Consider the following 20,514-nt stretch of genomic DNA (forward strand, 5'->3'; position numbering starts at 1 on the left):
TATGCTGTGGCATTTCTAGTGTTCTTCTAAATGTCCTGCCTCCACCAACCTTTCAAAGTGAGTTACAGATACCTACAACTGTTGGTGAAATTTGATTCCCTCAAATCCCCCCTAACATTAAAACTTCACCCCCTCATTATTTACTCCTCTGCTAAGGAGAAAAATTTCTCTCAATCTAACTTGTCTATGCCCACAGAACATCGTACACCTCAATGAGTTCACTCCCCCACCCTCAGCCTTTTCTGCACAAAGGAAAACAACTTCAGCCTAACTAAGATAACACGGTGTGAAGCTGGATGAACACAGCAGGCTAAGCAGCAGAGGAGCAGGAAGGTTTGACGTTTCGAGTTGAGACTCTTCTTCAGAAATGGGGGAGGGGAAGGGGATTCTGAAATAAATATCGAGACATGGGGAGGCAGATCGAAGATGGATAAAGGAGAAGATAGGGTGAGAGGAGACAGACAGGTCAAAGAGGCGGGGTTAGAGCCAGTGAAGGTGCATGTCGGTGGTGAGTTAGGGAGGGGATAAGTCAGTCCAGGGAGGACGGACAGGTCAAGAAGGCAGGATGTGTTTAGTGGGTAGGAGATGGGGGTGGGGCTTGAGGTGGGAGGAATGGTGAGGGAGGTGGGGACTAGCTGAGCTGGTTTTGGGATGTGGTCGGGGAAGGGGAGATTTTGAAGCTTGTGAAGTCCATATTGATATCCTTGGGCTGCAGGGTTCCCAAGCGAAATATGAGATGCAGTTCCTGCATCTTTCGGGTGGTGTCATTGTGGCACTGCAGGAGACCCAAGATGGACATGTCATCCAAGGAGAGGGCGGGGAGGTGGGAGTTGAAATGGGAGGTGTGGTTGGGAGGTGTGGTTGTTTGTGGCAAACTGAATGTAGGTGTTCCGCAAAGCGGTCCCCAAAACTCTGTTTGGTTTCCCCGACGTAGAGGAGGCCACAACGGGAACAGTGGATACAGTATATCACATTAACAGATGTGCCGGTGAACATCTGTTTGATGTGAAAAGTCTTCTTACGGCCTGGGATGGGGGTGAGGGGGGCAGGTACAGGGGCAGGTGTCGCACTTGCTTCGGTTGCAGGGAAAAGTGCCAGGGGTGGTGGGGCTGGAGGGGAGTGTGGAGCGGACGAGGGAGTCACGGAGAGAGTGGTCCCTGCAGAAAGCACATAACGGTGGGGAGGGAAAAATGTCTTTGGTAGTGGGGTCAGATTGCAGATAGTGGAAATGTCGGAGGATGATGCGTTGTATCTGGAGGTTGGTGGGGTGGTATGCAAGGACAAGGGGGATTCTGTTTTGCTTATTATTGTGGATAGGGGGTGTGAGGGATGAGTTGCAGGAAATGTGGGAGATGCGTTCGAGGGCATTTTTGGTCACTGTGGAGGGGAAGTTGCGGTTCTTGAAAAAAAAGAGGACATCTGGGATGTTTGGGAGTGGAATGCCTCATCACAGGAGCAGATGCGGTGGAGGCGAAGGAATTGGGAATAGTGGATGGCCTTTTTACAGGATGGTGGGTGAGAGGAGGAATATTCTAGGTAGTTGTGGGAGTTGGTAGGCTTAAAATGGATATCGGTTTCCAGGTGGATGCCAGAAATTGAGACAGACAGGTCCAGGAAGGAGACAGAGGTGTCAGAGATGGTCCATGTAAACTTAAGGTTGGGGTGGAATGCGTTAGTGAAGTGGATGACTGTTTGAGCTCCTTGTGGGAACACGAGGCGGCACCAAAACAGTCATCAATGTAACAGAGGAAGAGGTGGGGTTTAGTGCCTGTGTAGGTACAGAAGAGGGACTGTTCCACATAACCTACAAAGAGGCAGGCATAGCTTGGGCCCATGTGGGTACCCATGGCGACGCCCTTTGTCTGTAGGAAGTGGGAGGAATTAAAGGAGAAGTTGTTGAGGGTGAGGACGAGTTCGGCTAAGCAGATGAGGGTATCGGTGGAGGGGGACTCATCCGGCCTGTGGGACAGGAAGAAACGGAGGACCTTTGGGCCAACTGCATGGGGAATGCAGGTGTATAGGGACTGGACATCCAGGGTAAACATGAGGTGTTGGGGACCAGGGAAATGGAAATTCTGGAGGAGGGGGAGGGCATGGGTGGTGTCACGGACGTAGGTAGGGAGTTCCTGGATGAAGGGGGAGAAAATGGAATCCAGATAGGTGGAGATACGTTCAGTGGGGCAGCAGCAGGCGGAGACAATGGGTTGACCAGGGCAGGCAGGTTTATGGATTTTGGGAAGGAGATAGAAGTAGACGGTGTGAGGTTGGGGAATGATGAGTTTGAAGGCTGTGGGTGGGAGGTCACCTGAGGTGATGAGGTTGTGGATGGTTTTGGAGATGATGGTTTGGTGCTCGGGGGTGGGATCATGATCAGGGGGCAGTAGGACGAGGTGTCGGAGAGTTGGCTTCTGGCCTCAGCGACATAGAGGTCAATGCACCATACTACAACTGCATCTCCCTTGTTCCCGTTGTTTTATGGTAAGGTTGGGATTGGAGCAGAGGGAGCAGAGGGCTGCATGTTCTGTGGGGGAGAGGTTGGAGTGGGTGAGAGGGGTGGAGAGGTTGAGGCGATCAATGTCTCGACAACAATTAGAGATGAAGAGGTCGAGTGGGGGTAGGAGCCCTTGGGGTGGTGTCCAGGAGGAGGGGGTGCGTTGGAGGTGGAAGAAGAGGTCAGTAGATGGAGGGTTTGGCTCACGATTAAAGAAATAAGTGCGGAGGTGGAGGCTGCGGAAAAACTGCTCAATATCCAAACGAGAGTTATATTCATCAATGCATGGGTGAAGGAGGACAAAGGTGAGTCCTTTATTGAGGACAGACCATTCGTCCTCATTAAAGGGGGAGGTCTGGTGGCGATGGTGAAGACTTGGCAGGGCTGGGTGTTATTGTCTTGTCTCGAGATGCTGACTGTGAAGGTTGTGGGCGGAGCGACAATTGCGGTGGGTGGAATGATGGTGGCTGTGGGCGGAGTGACAGCAGTGGGTGGAGCCACTTTTCACATCAAACAGATGTTCACCGACACATCTGTTAATGTGATATACTGTATCCACTGTTCCCGTTATGGCCTCCTCGACATCGGGGAAACCAAGCAGAGTTTTGGGGACCGTTTTGTGGAACACCTACGCTCAGTTCGCAACAAACAACTACACCTCCCGGTCACAAACCATTTCAACTCCCCAACTCCCAACTCCCATCCCCCACTCCTCGGATGACATGTCCATCTTGGGCCTCCTGCACTGCCACAATGACACCACCCAAAAGATGCAGGAACAGCATCTCATATTTCGCTTGGGAACCCTGCAGCCCAAGGATATCAATGCGGACTTCACAAGCTTCAAAGTCTCCCCTCCCCCAACCACTTCCCAAAACCAGCCCAGCTAGCTCCCGCCTCCCTAACCATTCCTCCCACCTCTAGCCCCACACCCATCTCCTATCCACTAGCCTCATCCCACCTCCTTGACCCGTCCATTCTCCTATCACCTCCCTAACTCCCCACCTACATTCATCTTCACTGGCTCTAACCCCGCCTCTTGACCTAACTGTCACCTATAAGACCATAAGACATAGGAGTGGCCCATCGAGACCACTTCGCCATTTAAGTCATGGCTGATGGGCATTTCAACTCCACTTCCCTGCACTCTCCCCATAGCACTTGATTCCTTGTGAGATCAAGAATTTATCGATCTCTGCCTTGAAGGCATCTAAAGTCCTGGCCTCCACTGCACTCTGTGGCAATGAATTCCACAAGCCCACCACTCTCTGGCTGAAGAAATGTCTTCTCATTTCTGTTTCAAATTTACCCCCTCTAATTCTAAGGCTGGGCCCATGGGTCCTAGTCTCCCTGCCTAACAAAAAACAACTTCTCAGCATCCACCCTTTCTAAGCCATACATTATCTTGTAAGTTTCTATTAGATCTCCCCGCAACCTTCTAAATTCTAATGTTAGAGTACAATCCAGGATCCTTAGCTGTTCATCTTATGTTAAACCTACCATTCCAGGGATCATCTGTGTGAATCTCCGCTGGACACGTTCCAGGGCCAGTATGTCCCTCCTGAGGTATGGGGCCCAAAATTGGACACAGTATTCTAAATGGGGTTTAACTAGAGCTTTATAAAGTCTCAGAAGCACATCACTGCTTTTATATTCCAACCCTCTTGAGATAAACGACAACATTACATTCGCTTTCTTAATCACGGACTCTTAACTGCAAGTTAACTTTTGGAGAAATCCCAAACCAACACTCCCAGATCCCTTTGTACTTCTGCTTTATGAATTTTCTCATCATTTAGAAAATAGCCCATGCCTGTATTCTTTATTACAAAGTGCAAAATCTCGCATTTGCTCACGTTGAATTTCATCAGCCATTTCCTGGACCACTCTCCTAAACTATCTAAATCTTTCTGCAGCCTCCCCACATCCTCAGTACTCCCTGCCTGTCCACCTATCTTCGTATCATCGGCAAACTTTACCACAATGCCCCCAGTCCCTCACCTCTCACCCTATCTTCTCCTTTATCCATCTTCAATGCGCGTCCTCCTGACTCCCTATTTATTTCAGAATCCCCTTCCCCTCCCCCATTTCTGAAGAAGGGTCTCAACCCAATATGTCAAACTTTCATGCTCCTCTGATGCTGCTTGGCCTGCTGTGTTCATCCAGCTTCAAAACGTGTTCTCTCAGATTCTCCAGCATCAGCAGTTCCTACTATCTCTTCAGCCAAACAAATATCTTTTCTCACCAGACTCAGTCCAGTCCAGGCAACATCTTGTAGTATTTTTTATTCTAAACGTCAGTTCATTCATTGCTGTGCAAAACACTTTGCTATCAAGATATGAAGCAAACCAAGTAGAGGTTGAATTTCATATTTTACTTTGCATTGTTGGTGATCAAGATGTTAAACATTGGAATACCTTTAAAACTGAATTTTTCTGGGTAGCATGAAATCTAATTTAACTAATATTACAGTAATTACTAGCCCATCCCAAAGTGTAAACAATTTCTGGTAAATAATGCCAAAAGGAAAGTACAAGAAAGGTCACAAGAATCACCAGGATCACTGAGGTCATGATGTTCCATCAAAGTGTTGATTTATCTGGTGCCTCATTTATCTCTTTATTGATGCAATATTTGGGAAGAAAAGTTGATGACAATTAACCTTCACCTGAAGGTGGACAAATGGACAAAAGCCATCCTTACCTCACGAGTAGCTTTTAGTTGTCGGTTAAAAGGATTCAGACAAGTGGTGACACAGCATAGATTGTCAGCCCAAAGCTAAGGTATATTAACAGGGATTGAGCAGTGGGATGGGGAGGGTTCGAGAGTTAGACAGGGTCCAGGGTACAAGTCAGCACCATCCTGGTAAGTAAACCAGGAGTTTCCCCACATCAGCTTGAGAGAAGAACAAAGACTGCTGCTATCAAAAACAGTGAACCACAGAGATGAGCGCCTCACTATCCCAAACCATAGGGGCCCACTGCCTCTACAAAACAGCTTTGGATTGATAAAATGTTGTCATCTATCATGGGACATATATTTCCTTCCTTTGTCTAATTTATTAATGCATCGTATCTAAAACTGTTGCTTTTTAACAAACTTAATTAACTACCAGGAAATTCGTTACAAACAGTCAACATCCTACATTCAGTAACTGGGGTCACAAACTCCCAAAATCTAACAGAATGAATGCTTATTTATTTTCTTCACCAATACAGTATGTGCCGCGAGATATTTGGGCAGCAAAGCATTGCCAATCAAAATTAGAAACATGCACCAAATGAAGATTTCTGCTTAATTAATAAAATTGAACTTCAATTTTTGATCATTTTTGGGGCTAATACAGGATTATAGGGCACAAATGTACTTTCCCCAATTATTTTGGAACTTGGCGCCATTTTCAGAACTTCACGATATTTTCCGAAGGAATCAAGATGTATTCTTCCTTATGTATATGAATCCTACCTTGTATTTCTCTGATTGCACTAATTGTTAATTGTAATAATTACGATAGAACTTTTGAAAGCAACTGTGCAAGATGCTAATACATTGCATTTACCCAGCCTCACAATGTCACACTTTCATGAAAACGTGACATTAATGGAATTCTGCCATATCTCAGTTAACAAATTGATGCAATGTGACATTTTTTGAAGCCTAGCTTTTAAAAGGCGACAAGTCGGTTTTGCAATTCAAAATGTTTCTTCGCAATAAATCATGCTTATGCCACTTTTCTAGGATAATTTAAATATTATTGCCATTCCCTTTTACTGCACATTCCAAGTTCTCCCTTCATATAATACTATTTTCATCACTTAACAGGGCAAGGTGGTCTAACTCATAGGAGAATGTTGCATACAGATGTCTTCAATGAATACTGTCAAAGTCATTCTTAAAACCTAAGGTCTTAATCCAACACACTGCATTCACTTCAGTTTCAGAAACACATTTGAAAGCATTATGAAAGTAGGGATAGATCCTCAACTTCCAGCTGAAATGGATACAGAGCCACTGGAATAGCTACGGGATTTGTCTGGGGCAAAGATCAGGACATCTAAGTAATTTCCAAGTTAGCATCTAATTTAGGATCCTCCATTGCAACTTGCTGGTTATGTGGGCTAAAGGATATCTCTAAAATTGGAAAGTTAACAATTAGATGTAAATATAGTATGAAAAGGTTCACACAAGGGTTGAGATTTCTGGACCCTTCGGTTCCCTCTAGCAATGATGTCTCTTCAATCTTTCACTGACCATCCTAGGGTTGTTAACAACGCATTTAGCACAGGGATATCTAGTATCTTAGTGTAGCCACCTTATATCAGAACTCTCCTAGTTCTGATATTCTTTAACACTGTTATTTTTGCATCTAAAGCTCTTTCTTCTCAGGTTTGGCCATCCCATAAGTCCAAATCAATGTTTACAGAATCTTCAGTAATACAGTCATAGAGATGTACAGAACAGAAACAGACCCTTCAATCTAACCCACCCATGCCAACCAGACATTCTAAATAAATATCCTAAAATTTGTCAGCATTTGGCCCATTTCCCTCTAAACCCTTCCTAATCATATACACATCCAGATGCCTTTTAAATGTTGTAATTGTACTAGCCTCTACTTCCTCTGGCAGCTCATTCCATACACGCATCACCCTCTGCATGAAAAGGTTAACCCTTCGGTCCCTTTTAAACCTTTCCCCTCTCACTTCACACCTATGTCCTCCAGTTTTGGACTTTCCAAACCCAGGGAAAAGACCTTGTCTATTTACTTTATCTATTCCCCTCATGATTTTATAAACCTCTATAAAGGTCACCCCTCAGCCTCTGACACTCCAAAGAAAATAGCCCTAGCCCATTCAGCCTCTCCATATACTTTCAGAATGCTGCATACAATTCAGAAATGAAGAAGCGTCCAGACCCGAAATGTCAGCTTTCCTGCTCCTCTGATGCTGCCTGGCCTGCTGTGTTCATCCGGCTCTACGCCAGCTTCACTATCCTGTCTACCTGCGAGACCACTTCAACTCCAAGGACTCTTTGTTCAGCAACACTCCCTCAGGACCTTCCCATTAAGTGTATAAGTCCTGCCCTTATATGCCTCTCCAAAATGAAGCACCTCACATTTATCTAAATTAAACTCCATCTGCTATTTCTTGGTCCATTGGCTCACCTGATCAAGATTGTCCTGAGTTTGAGGTTTTAGCCAGCTCTCAGAATTTCAACTGCATCCTGTTGGAAAGAGATTTTCCCTGTAATCTAGCCAGATTGTTTCAAAACAAAAAACTAAAAACTATTTGAGACCAAAATATGTTGACATTTATAATGTACTCAAGTCCTGTAAATAACATCTTATCAGTCCTTTTCTATCAATTGTCTCCCAAGCATCTTGATCATGATTACATTCTGAAAGCAACATGCCCTACAATAAATCTTTCAGAGAAGCTCAGGTGTTAAAGGGACCAGCAAGTCATCATAAAATATAGGTTTTACCCAAAAGCACAAGAGCTATTACAATGACACTTCTTTTTCCCCGGAAATTGACATTTTATAACATTATTTTGTTCAATTACTTTAGTACAACAGGGTTAGGGTTACATATTACTAGCATTTCTGTTGATTTATGAAACTACTCTATAATTTATAATTCTTCAAAAGTGCTGCATCAATGTCTTGTCCAAAAATGCGTTTGTATTTATCAAACCGTACTTTAATATTTTAATGAACGTAAAAATTTACTCTAATTAAAAATATTTTTTCATCTATCTGAAATACAAATGTGCTGCAATAGAACAGGGCAGTGTGGTCAACCCTTAGGCAGTGTTGCCTGTAACGAGGTTATATCAGAATGTCGAACAAATGCCAAGTTTTCCCATTTTGAAAACTTAATTAAAATCACATGCACATTTCTGTCTTGTGCCTCGGGGTATTATAAGAAATGCTTATAGCAAATAGCATGGAGTGACAGACTCATAAAATCAATAACGCCTGCTGCAACCAGGTCATCAAGGCCCAGCAGAGTCATTATTTCCTTGTCTACGTTTCAACTGTGAAAAAAGTATCAATTTAGAAACTTTTTCATTTCGATTGGTTTCATTGGAGGTAGGGTTATGCTAATTGGTATGATCAATATTACTGACAATTAGCATTGACCATTTATTCCAAAATTTGCTGTCATGTAAAACAGGCCATTACAATGCAACTCAGCAGGAAATTCCCAGAGATAATGGGAACTGCAGATGCTGGAGAATTCCAAGATAATAAAACGTGAGGCTGGATGAACACAGCAGGCCAAGCAGCATCTCAGGAGCACAAAAGCTGACGTTTCGGGCCTAGACCCTTCATCAGAGAGGAAATTCCCATCTAGCTATTTCTGAGCTTATTAAAGTCACAAACTTCATTATTTTATTGTTAATTGTATGTGATCATTCAATACTTATCATTTAAAATTTAAACTTAGAAACTGAATCAAAATATTTACGTCCTTAAAGAATATACTATGCTTCACAATAAAAAGCATGTCCACAATCATAAAATGGTTAAGTTCTTGAGACTAAGCTAAAAGAAAAGTGTCTCTTAACATGCCAAGTTCTCACTGCTCTATGGGCTGATCCTAGCACTTGACAGCACCAGCTTAAAGAATTTGAGAAACTATTGATTGCAAAGAATAGGCTCAAAATTCTTTCAGAGCAAGTGCAATGATTGAACAATGAGTCAGGCTGCTTGATAAAGAGAATTTTTTATTGCCCCAGTACATTTATCTTACAAGGATACAGCAGTTAATCCCACAGGACTCATAACCAACAGTAGATCAAATAGAAAGCAATGACCAATGCACTTCTCATCTCTGAGGACAGCAGTGCTCAAGGCTGCTAATGTGGATATGTAATTCAAAATGAAGATGAATTTCAAGGATCATTGCTGGTATCTAATTCTACGAATATTTACATACGCATTTGAATGAACAAATATTTCGAAGCACTTGAAGGAGCAAAAGGGAAATGAGAAAAGGAATAGCTCCAACGTTAATGATTTCTCAATGGGGGTCAACTCCTCATTGTCTGTATTTGAAAAAAGATTAAATTATTTCCAATCTGCCAGCAATACAGCCCGTATTGCTCAATCATTTGGTATTAAAATATTCTTCAGTTAATGGGAATGATGAAACTTTCATTTTGTGCCCCACAGCTTAATTTTTTGAGAAATAACCACAGGGTTATCATCTGTTTGTTGTTTATAGCTGATATGTAATCCTTACATTTCATGTTACAAGTCATATTAATTTTTGATTTACTTTGATATTACCCAGAAATGAGAATCTTGATGGTAACATTGAACAACAATAATTTTAGCTGAACATACTTACATATCCTGATATTTCACCTTGTATTTACATAAGTGTTTGGGGTCATTTTATTAAAAAAAAATTACCAGAAAAGAATAAAGGCATTTAGGACGACATTTTAGTTGCAATGGACTTTAGTTTGAAGCTTCACCTTTTTGGAGGTGCTAGTCAGGTACAAATTAATTGCCAAAAATAGACCAATATTCCTAAGCAACAAACCCAAGAACTGTGCCAGAAACAATCATTCAATCATAACATAAGCAGGAAAGTTAATGCATTCGAGACAGTTTTAATTAAAAGTCTTCAGACATGTTATGGCACCTTTCTGGAGCAGATGGGGCTTGAACCTTGGCATTCTGGCCTAGAGGTAGGGGCATTACAACGACTACACTGCAAGACCCCTTAGAAAACAAAGCTTCTTTATTTCATATATTTGTACATTTCCTGTTAATATACTATTAGGATTGACCATTCTTAGACTGAATAGGAAAGAGCAACAACCATTAATGTTAAAGGCTGTTGCATCTGTCTACATCACCAGCCTTTAGGAGGCTCACATTGGGTAGAATCTCTCCATCTTAACTGTTGCCAATTCCCTCTTTCACACCATCACACCAAGCCAGAAATGCCCTCAGCCTTTAATGTACAGCATGAATCCAGCTGATAGGCCTTCCCTAAGCAAGGAAAAAAAATTGCCTGCAACATCAGTTCAGCAGCACTTTAAAGAAGTATTATAGCAGGATTTGACAAAACTGAAGTACACAATTTTCACCCTGCAGCTATGTGAATCAGCAGCGGGTCACAGTCACATAGTTCTCTGATGGGGTTATAGAGATGTTCTGACAGTAACGGAAAACTTAGATGGTCTTCGCTGAAGATGGTCAATGCAGAACATGCTCAATGGCATGAGCAAATATGGCAGAAAGTGGCAACCCATTGAAATAGAAGCAGAATCATTCCTTTGGCCTAGCCATGGCACCGCAAACACATCAATGATTTCACTGGGCTGTTGAGCTACACAATGAAAGTATTAATTATGAATAATGAGAAATGATATCCCCTACCCAACAATCACATGCAACCTCAAAATGGTGTGATGTGATTATTCATCAGCAAAGATTTCACTACACCAAACTTTCCCACAAATAACTTCTTTACTGCGATACTCAACTGCAGTTTCCTTGATGAATCTTCCATTTACTGTACCACGATGATAAAAAGAAATAACTGTGCTAGTTTCTGAACCTCGATTCTGCCCTTTTCAGGAATTTCTACCAGAACTGACAGCAGGCATTAATTGGGCATCATCAAGTGGGTGACAATGACTTGGCAAAATCACATCATCAGCCATTAACACAACATTAATACTAAATGCCTGTGAATGCCAGGATATTACTGGCATTCAGCACTGGAGCAACAGAAGAACATTTAAAGTTTAAATACTCTCCAAAATGAGTGAAATTGATTTCTGTGTGATCAATTTAATCCAGTTGGGTACCATATGCACAAAGGTCCCTCTCCTTCATCCCATGTATTGCCAGACCTTTACCACAACTGACCTCCAAGCCCAGGATTACTCATTAGCCAACTACTCCTGAGATGCACTTACAAATGTTGATACGATAATCACAGGAAACTCCAGGAAATTCACCAGTGTTAGCAGCCCATAACTGGGACAGGCCGGGTTCCCACCCTGTTACACACGCAATGGTATTGCTATCAACGGGGGCAAATTGTGGGCTCATGGTGTTTTCTAAAGAAAGAGAAGAAAAACAGCTTAAGTAATAGAGAGGAAACTGAAAATGCAGCTATTTGCTCTGAACAGTTTTGTATTTCAAATGCAGCCTAGAAACCTAGGCCACACAATTCAAATGGGGTAGTTAAGAGTTAGTATACTTCTAACCTAAAGATTAAACAATGAAGTCAACATCTGAATGACACCATGTGTGTTCTGGTTCCATGTAATAACAAGCTTGTGCCTCTTTCTACTGGGCGTGCTCATTCATTCATTTTTTATTTGCTTAAACTTATATCCTTTGTATTTTGGATACAATTCCAAAGTAACTGATCTCTGCCTGCATTCTCACTCTATAATTCACGTATTGGATGGTCCAGAAGCTAAAATTAGGACTACAGAATTTGTTTATCTTGGTGTTTAGGAAGATGAAAATACATAGACTGTCTAATTCTGTGGGGGAACAGACAAAGCATTTAATTTTTAAAAAGTTGCCACCTCATCAGAAGCTATTCATTACAAATTTGCTTGGCACACTTAAAGGAGAACCAACTGATGCTGTGATATTGGAAGCTGTGCGGTGGCCAAGAGTCTGCCACAGTGCTTACACACCCAACATGGAAGAAATAGCCAACTGAAGGTTTGCATAATGTATAGCGTAATCCTACTTTGCTGCATTCAATTTTGGTTCAAAATTCCCAGAGAACAGGAGTGTCAGCATTTGTTGTATTGAGATTGAAAATAATACACTTATCATTAGTTGCTCCACAGTCTGCAAGTTAAATGAATGAATAAGTGAAAGCTTTGATATCTTTACACCATCCTCAGTGATTTAGTTCTTCATATAGCTTTTGCAGTGAAAGGGGAACAAGCTGGTGTCAATCCGCTGCAGAATTTGGACAGCCAGCACTGTGGGTACAAGTGACATAATGCAGCCACAAAGGTTGTCCTAAATAGGTATAGGGCTAGATATTTGAATGGTACAAAATTAACTACAAGTACAGATCCCAGATATTATAAAGAAGCAAAGTCAACACATGTTCAGCAAATGCAAAGTCACCATAGTCCCAAAGGACCACTTTATCATTAGAGATAGACGACTGGTGGTGAGTTTAACCCAAGGGTCACCACACCTCAGGCGAGGGACAAGTTTGAGAAGGTGATAAACTGCACCTGCTGAGTAATTAGCTGCAGTGGAAATATAATCTCCAATATTCAAAATTAAAAGGTACCATTTTTATATGTGGTGTTTAAATGTTTTTAATAATTATGCACTGTTCAATTGCAGAACCTCAAATCAGCCAGAAAGCTGTGGAAAATTGATACTTATGATTTCACATTTATTGACACCTATACTAACGTAAAATTGATATCTAAGCTTAAAATTTCTGCGAAGATCAGTAGAGTTATTGTGGAAATTTTATCCCCTGAAATTTCTAATTCTTTTGTGGAGTATTAATACGCGGAGTAAAACTAACAAAAACTGTACTTGTGAAAATGAAAATGTAATAGATCTAGGGCAGCATGGTGGCTAAGTGATTAGCACTGCAGCCTCACAGTGCCAGGGACCCGGGTTCGATTCCAGCCTCGGGCAACTGTCTGTGCGGAGTTTGCACATTCTCCCCCGTGTCTGCGTGAGTTTCCTCCGGGTGCTCCAGTTCCCTCCCATAGTCCAAAGATGTGCAGACTAGGTGGCTTGGCCATGCTAAATTGTCCATAGCGTTCAGGGGTATGGGGATTATAGGGGAATGAGGATGGGTTTGGGTGGGATGCTGCTTGTTGGGCCGAAGGGCCTGTTTCCACACCGTAGGTAATCTAATCTATCTTTGGCCTAAGGATAACGTTACAGGGTAAATTATTGCTTTACTCACGTAATCATATTTGCCTTGCGTTTGTATTTTTCAAACCACAGAAATGCCAAGCCTACGTATTGAAATGAAGGCATAAACCTTCTGAATGCCAAATGCATAAATAATAAGTCAGCTTGGCGGTCTCTTTAAAGTTTTCCTGCAATGTTATTACTGGGATTACTACATTCAAAACTAGCACTTTATTTTAAAAATTGGCCTAAATCTCAGTTCAACTTCTTAGGTTATTCTTTATACTAGGAACATGAGACAAGTCAGATAGAAAAATAAACTAACTCATTACTGTGATTCAAATCAAGATTCTAGTCAACTGCATTTGCTGCTCATAACCCTAACCCATGTCTTCTTTATTGGAGATCAGGCACTGATTGTTGACCAAGTTGCTTTCTCTGCTCAGTCCACAAGTGTGTCCCTGACATTCTGGTCACTTGCCATTTCTGTTCATTGATCAGCTCTCATGCTCGCATTTCTGTCCTGGAACAGTCTCAGTTTGCCATCAAAAACTAACACAGGCTGGAGGAACTGTACATCGCTTTTGGATTTGTTCCTTTACAGTCTTCAGGACTCAACAGTGAGTTTTACAACTTCAGAGAACTCTGTCACTCTTTTGACATTTTACTCCTTCCCTACTTGGGAGATTCCTCTGGACTCTGTAGCTTGCTTTCATGTATTTGCTTGCAGTCAGAGCTGACCGTTATTCTGCAATGACCAATGTTTTGTCTCTTTAAGTGGAACTTTCTCACCCCTGGAGGTGACAAGAAAGTTAGGGATAAGGGAAAATAATTCGGCCAGTTTACCCCAAGAAGATTCCTTCTTGCCATCTCACCAATCAAATTTTTGGGGACAAAGTAGGCATTTTCTCAACTTGTCAGCAATTAAAGGCCATATTGGATAATGAGCTACCACACGCCTCAAATCACCACCAGGTTCCCCACCTTCCTGACAGACAAGGTAGGTGGCTGGGAAACCAGTGTGATCCCTGACTGCCACATTGTAGGTTGGAGCTCCATTTGGCCCAGTCTGTGGACTATTAGTAGCACATATGAGGACTGGAGTTGTCCTCTGGAAACCATCCTTGCCCTGCCTCCAAACACACTTTTCGCCAGGGTCCCTACCTGGCAAAAAGTATCTTCTCACCATTGGATACCCTGAAAACTAAACCTTAACCGAAAGTCTTTAGGACTCAGAAGCAGCTGGCCTCCCTTTGACTGTCTGCTTCCAGGGGTGGGGGCAAGACTCAATCAGGTCTGCAATAGCTAAACAGCTCTCTGGTCAGGTCTTAGCAAACCGACTGCTCTTCAAATCACTAGTCATTCTCAGAGATGGGACTGGAAAGTCAGTTATGACAAATAGAAAACCACTGCCTTCACTACAGGTATTATCTTTGCTTTTGCCATTGTATTCCACTTGCCCATCTCTTTTGACAATAATCTAAAACCCATCACATTTCTACCTTCCTTCAAACCCAAGTCATGGGCTTGAACCATTAATTCAGTTTTGCTCCCAACTGATGCTGGTGGGCCTGTTGAGCTTCTGTAATATTTTCTCTTTACACTGTTATTAAAGGTTTGCATCGACTGAATATAAAGCAGTCAGTACAGTTCAAACTAATTTATTTTAATAAGCCTTCAAAATATTTTAGAATGTAGTAAGGCATTATTAAAGCTATTTCTAAAAGAAAAGTTATATCAATCTCCTTGAAAGATACAGCCCTAGTTTGGAGAATGTCAAATCCAGTATAAAAAGAGTTGAAAAATGACAAGATTGGAATAGGTATTAAGCACTATCTCACCTTTATTAAACATGATAGCTGAGTTTCATTAGCTCAAGAGATGCCAAACTCTGGGACTGTGATTGAACGTGACAGTAAAAGAATCATACCAGTAAAATAAACAGAAATCTCTTGTCACTCAGACCAGAGGTCCAAAAATAGGTAAGACTATACTACAAATAATGAACACAGAAAATGGTCTACCTATAGTTTATAAGGAGGTGCAGTAAAAGGATAAATCTGCCTTTTGTCCTCAAAATGCTCACAGAATTCCTGCGCTTCGTGAATAGTTTCTGTTTTGATTGCAGTAGTTTGGTGCTTGCAGGTTCCTTTCACTGGGATTGATTTTTGTGTGCCTCTTTTATTAAATGGGAGGCTGCCTGGGACAGTAATTAGAGGAAGAACCCATTACAATGGAAGCTGTTGGAGCCAGAAATAATGATTTCCATTACCAAGACAAAAAGCTGCGATGCTGGAAATCAGAAACAAAAGCAGAAATTGCTGGAAAAACTCAGCAAGTCTGGTGGCATCTGTGGAGAGAAAACAGAGTTAATGTTTTGCATCCAGTGATCCTTCTTCAGACATGATTGCAGCTAGAATCAGTTAGTTAGCTACAATTGTAGCAGCTACCAGTTGTGAAGAATAGTCGCTAAAATAATAATTCTGCTTTGCTTCCACCGACGCTGCCAGAGCTGCTGGGTTTTTCCAGCAATTTCTGTTTTTGTTTCTCACTTCCATTACCATTCTGTCAGTGAGCTGCTGACACTTTGTGTAAAGGCCACTTTGTTTCTGCACTGTGGATTTAATAATAGGAAAATATACTTACTTTGAACAAACGTGCTTTGGAAGGTGATGTTGCAGTTTTTTTTAGAAAAAAAAGTTACGAGAATTTATTGTAATTGTACCTACATGTGAATTTATTCAAGCAATGGGGGTTGATGCAAGACAGCTCAGCACAGTGGATGTGGTCAGAGCAATTTTGACCAGAGAGAAAATTCTATTCGGTTTTTCACCCAGAACCAGGTGTGTGGGCATGAGAGAGACCACTTCAATGCCTGGAATCCTAAATGGTGACAGAAGTGCTTCACTGACTTCTTTGTTTCTTCACCATCCATAACATTTGAGAGTTATCTTGAATCTTTGTGTGCCTGTTTGTACGTGTGCAGAGTTTGCAAAGAGGGATAGAGTTGAGTTATAGAGAATTATGGGGTTAGTAATTCATGTTTATTTCAACTAATGGCAGAAAAGAAACAGTCTGTTTGCAAAAAAACAGCTGTTTTCTTGGTAGATTCAAAAACACGATGAGTGTTTCCTTTTAACTTCACTTTATCAGTTTTGTAGGGGGCTGAGGACTTAGGACAGTTTGATTAATTCTTTTCACTTTTGTGACAAATCTGTGAATTGTGGAATTTGACTTCCAGTGCACTACATCAGGGAGTTGTGACATTTGGAATTACTCTCCAGCTTAAAGAGAAAGGCTCATCACGGAGTCAAGTCAATCCACTTACACTGAAAGCAATCCTGGGGAACAGCCACAGACATCAGGCTTCGGTGGTTAGTGGGTGGGCAAGCAGAGGTGGAACACTCAAATCCTGAAAACATTGAAAAATCCTTCTAAGCAGCCATTTTAATGACTGCTAGTTAGGTCACAGAGTGCTAATTACATTGTGGAGGACATATACAACATGTGTTCTATCTGCAGGCATTTCAAAATTGCTTCAGGGTCCAATTGCAGTAATTGTGTCCTGATTTAAAAGGATTATTAAGGCTTTTACTGCCTTCCAATGAGCATTTCGTGCCCATATACCGAGCCTTCCACCAGACTCAGGAAGACCGAATGGAAAGGAACATTGTATATTGTTGAAAACCACAATAGAGCCACTGCTCATGGTGTGCAAAGGCTAGTCTCGACACAGGGCAGACAGTTCTGTAGGCCCATCCCCCAGACTGCTTTACTTATATTTTCTGATTAGCCTGTTCAGAGATGTTATTACATACTTCTGAAGCAGGTGTAATCTGAAACCAGGCCACCAGGCTCAGAGGTAGGGACTTTGGCACTACACTACTAGATACCCAGGTCCGCTTTATTCCATTCAATCCAGAAGTGTTATCACACACAACTAATGTGGCTTTCCCACCGCTAAATTGCCTTTTTTTTTCATTCTTAACTGTCAACCACCACCAGGAAAATACCCATGTAGCCAAGTGGATATTTATATGTAAAAGCATCTTACAGGCAATGGAAACCATCAAGAGTGAGGGGAGGGAGGGAGGGAGGAGGCGAAAGCAAAATTAGAGGGGGAAATAAAGCGTTGTATCCGCAGCAGTGCCCACTTCTATCCAAAGGCACTGTATCCGCAGCAGTGCCCACTTCTATCCAAAGGCATTATATCCTCAGCAGTGCCCACTTCTATCTAAAGGCATTGTATCCGCAGCAGTGCCCACTTCTATCTAAAGGCACTGTATCCGCAGCAGTGCCCACTTCTATCCAAAGGCATTATATCCTCAGCAGTGCCCACTTCTATCTAAAGGCATTGTATCCGCAGCAGTGCCCACTTCTATCCAAAGGCATTATATCCTCAGCAGTGCCCACTTCTATCTAAAGGCATTGTATCCGCATCAGTGCCCACTTCTATCCAAAGGCATTATATCCTCAGCAGTGATAATGGGAACTGCAGATGCTGGAGACTCCAAGACAACAAAATGTGAGGCTGGATGAACACAGCAGGCCAAGCAGCACCCCAGGAGCACAAAAGCTGACGTTTCGGGCCTAGACCCTTCATCCTCAGCAGTGCCCACTTCTATCTAAAGGCATTGTATCCGCATCAGTGCCCACTTCTATCCAAAGGCATTATATCCTCAGCAGTGCCCACTTCTATCTAAAGGCAGAGTATTGATGGACCTAGGTCTAGTTTTTTTTTTTCCTCCTTTTTACATCTGGAAGCGTTATCACACACAAACAAATGGCTTTCCCACAACAAATCACTGACTTTTTTTGGCAGTGTATACATTTTCACTGCAGTGTAGGAGACTGAGGGGTGAGCTCATTACAGCTTCTAAAATCATGAGGGATGTGGATATGGTGAATGTTCAAAGTCTTTTCACCAGGGCAAGGGAGTCCAAAGCTAGAGGGTCTAAGTTTAAGGTGAGAGGGGAAAGATTTAAAAGGGACCTAAGGGCCAACTTTTTCGGACAGAGGGTGGTGTGCGTATGGAATGTGCTGCCACAGGAAGTGACAGGGATGGGTAAAATTACAACGTTTAAAAGACAGCTGGGCGGTGCAAGGATACAAAAGGTTTAGAGGGACCTAGACCAAAAACAAGCAAATGGGACTAGTTCGGGTTAGGGCACCAAGTCAACGTGGATGAGCAGAGCCAAAGGGTCAGTTTCCATGTTGTATGACTCAATAATTCTATTCACATCCTTCTGCTTGAGTTTTTTGGGCCTTCGACATTGTAAAAAATGATGCGCTGATGTCTCATTTATGTTGAACAATAAGAATACTTTTCCCTTCAAAACACAAACAGCTCTGCCTTCAAATTTTCCACACTCAGTTGAATAACTCTGCTATTCCAAATATTAATATCTTTTATGTAAAGATTGTTGCTCAGTTTTTCCTAAATTTTTATACACTTACATCAATTCATGTTTGCTACATATCACATTTTAAGCTTTATTTTAGATTCACAGCTGAGAATTTTGCATTCAAAGCAAACTTTGTTCACCCTTCCACGAGGGACTTTTACACACATTCGGTGCCCAATTTTGGCCCCCGTGTCCCAGGATTCTGATTCAGATTTTTCTCTGAGCAGCTTTGACTCTGATTACTCTTCACCAGTGTTGTCAATATTTTTCACTTTCCAGCTGATTTGAGCATTTATAGGCATGCTCAGAGCACTGTGGTTCCTGTAGCTTCTACTGTTGGCTGTTGTTTGTATAGAAGTTGTCAGGCTCTGCATGCTTTTAAGCTGCTGAATATTCAAAGATACATTCACAATTTTTCAACTGGATTTTTCCCTGTACTCACAGAGAATGCCACTTCTTCATGAATGCTTGTAGCCGCATTAATAATTTAAGGTGAGCTGTGAACAAGACTAACATCTTGCGGAAACAATACTGAAAGCTGAATCATTTCCGAACATGCACTCATAATATCTGAAATAGCTGCTGTAATATCTACTACAAACCAACAGTACTGTTAAGAATTGAATTCTCACAGAAGCAAAGAGTATGCAGAACAAATGGAAGTTCAGTGCTCAAGTTGAGCACAATATTTTCCCTTCCTCAAAAAATAAAACACTGTTCCAAGAAATTATTAATGCTTTTGAGAATTTGTTGGCTGAAACTTTGATATATTTATTTAACTCATGTCTTTATTCCCGCAAAGATCCATCTCATTACTTTGGCACAGAAAGAAAAAAACTGAAGGTACATACCTATAGTGACATATTAATTACAAAAGATTTCATGCCTCGATTGTTAATCTTGGAACATTAACTGCCTTTCAATGGAGGACATCCTCTGGTCATTACATTTTAAAAGCCCTGATTTTGTTGCGAATCATGATAAAGCCATCAGCATTTTAATTTTGAACATTCATCCCCAGAATGGAGACAAATGCCAACAAATGATGGTACATGGAACCTGCATTCCAGGTTAGCCTGATCCTCTATAGGTTGTACTTTTACAGTACCTCACCAACATGCTCAATAAACAAATCCATGTAAGGGTATGATTTTGTGGTATTTACCATTGCTTATCCACTAAACAAAACAATGAAAGTTATAGCTGTGGCATCTAGGCATACCGACATAATTATAGCCAAAATCCTAAGCCTGACATATAATTTTACAAGCGTGGAGTCACATTCCTTTGGAATTTGATTAACTGTGGAAACATTTTTAATCTTCATGTTTTCCATGTATTTTTACCTTTCTCTTGATCATATACTACTTTCCCAATCTTTATCTTCTTAAAAAGTAATTATTCTTCCTACTGTTTCAACTGGATTGTTTGAAGAGATATTGCTGTTTCTTGCTCTGTTCACGGATGTGACAGACTCCCTGTGGAGGGTAATGTCCTGCTCAAAAGCTCATGAAATAAATGTGGAGAGCTGTTGGCATAGTGAATCACAAGCACTATTACTGATTGCAAAATCCTACAACAACTTTCTCCACTATTTCATCTGGAAACTTTCTTAATGTTAATATCACATGCATAACTGTGTCACCTAATAAAGAGGTTAGTAAGAATGAGGAAAAAAACAACACAACCTTGAGGCAATCTCACAAACAGCCCTTGAAATTATTTTTA

General features: G+C 41.6%; 1 protein-coding gene across 2 annotated transcripts in view; it reads right to left on the reverse strand.

Moving 5' to 3' along the window:
* Positions 1 to 20,514, reverse strand: part of LOC125458543 (BTB/POZ domain-containing protein KCTD16-like) — a 210,386-nt gene that overhangs the window by 122,152 nt on the left and 67,720 nt on the right. The gene's annotated exons all lie outside the window — the stretch shown is intronic.

The sequence above is a fragment of the Stegostoma tigrinum genome, chromosome 13 (genome assembly GCF_030684315.1).
Source record: "Stegostoma tigrinum isolate sSteTig4 chromosome 13, sSteTig4.hap1, whole genome shotgun sequence".
In the NCBI taxonomy this organism is placed as follows: domain Eukaryota; kingdom Metazoa; phylum Chordata; class Chondrichthyes; order Orectolobiformes; family Stegostomatidae; genus Stegostoma; species Stegostoma tigrinum.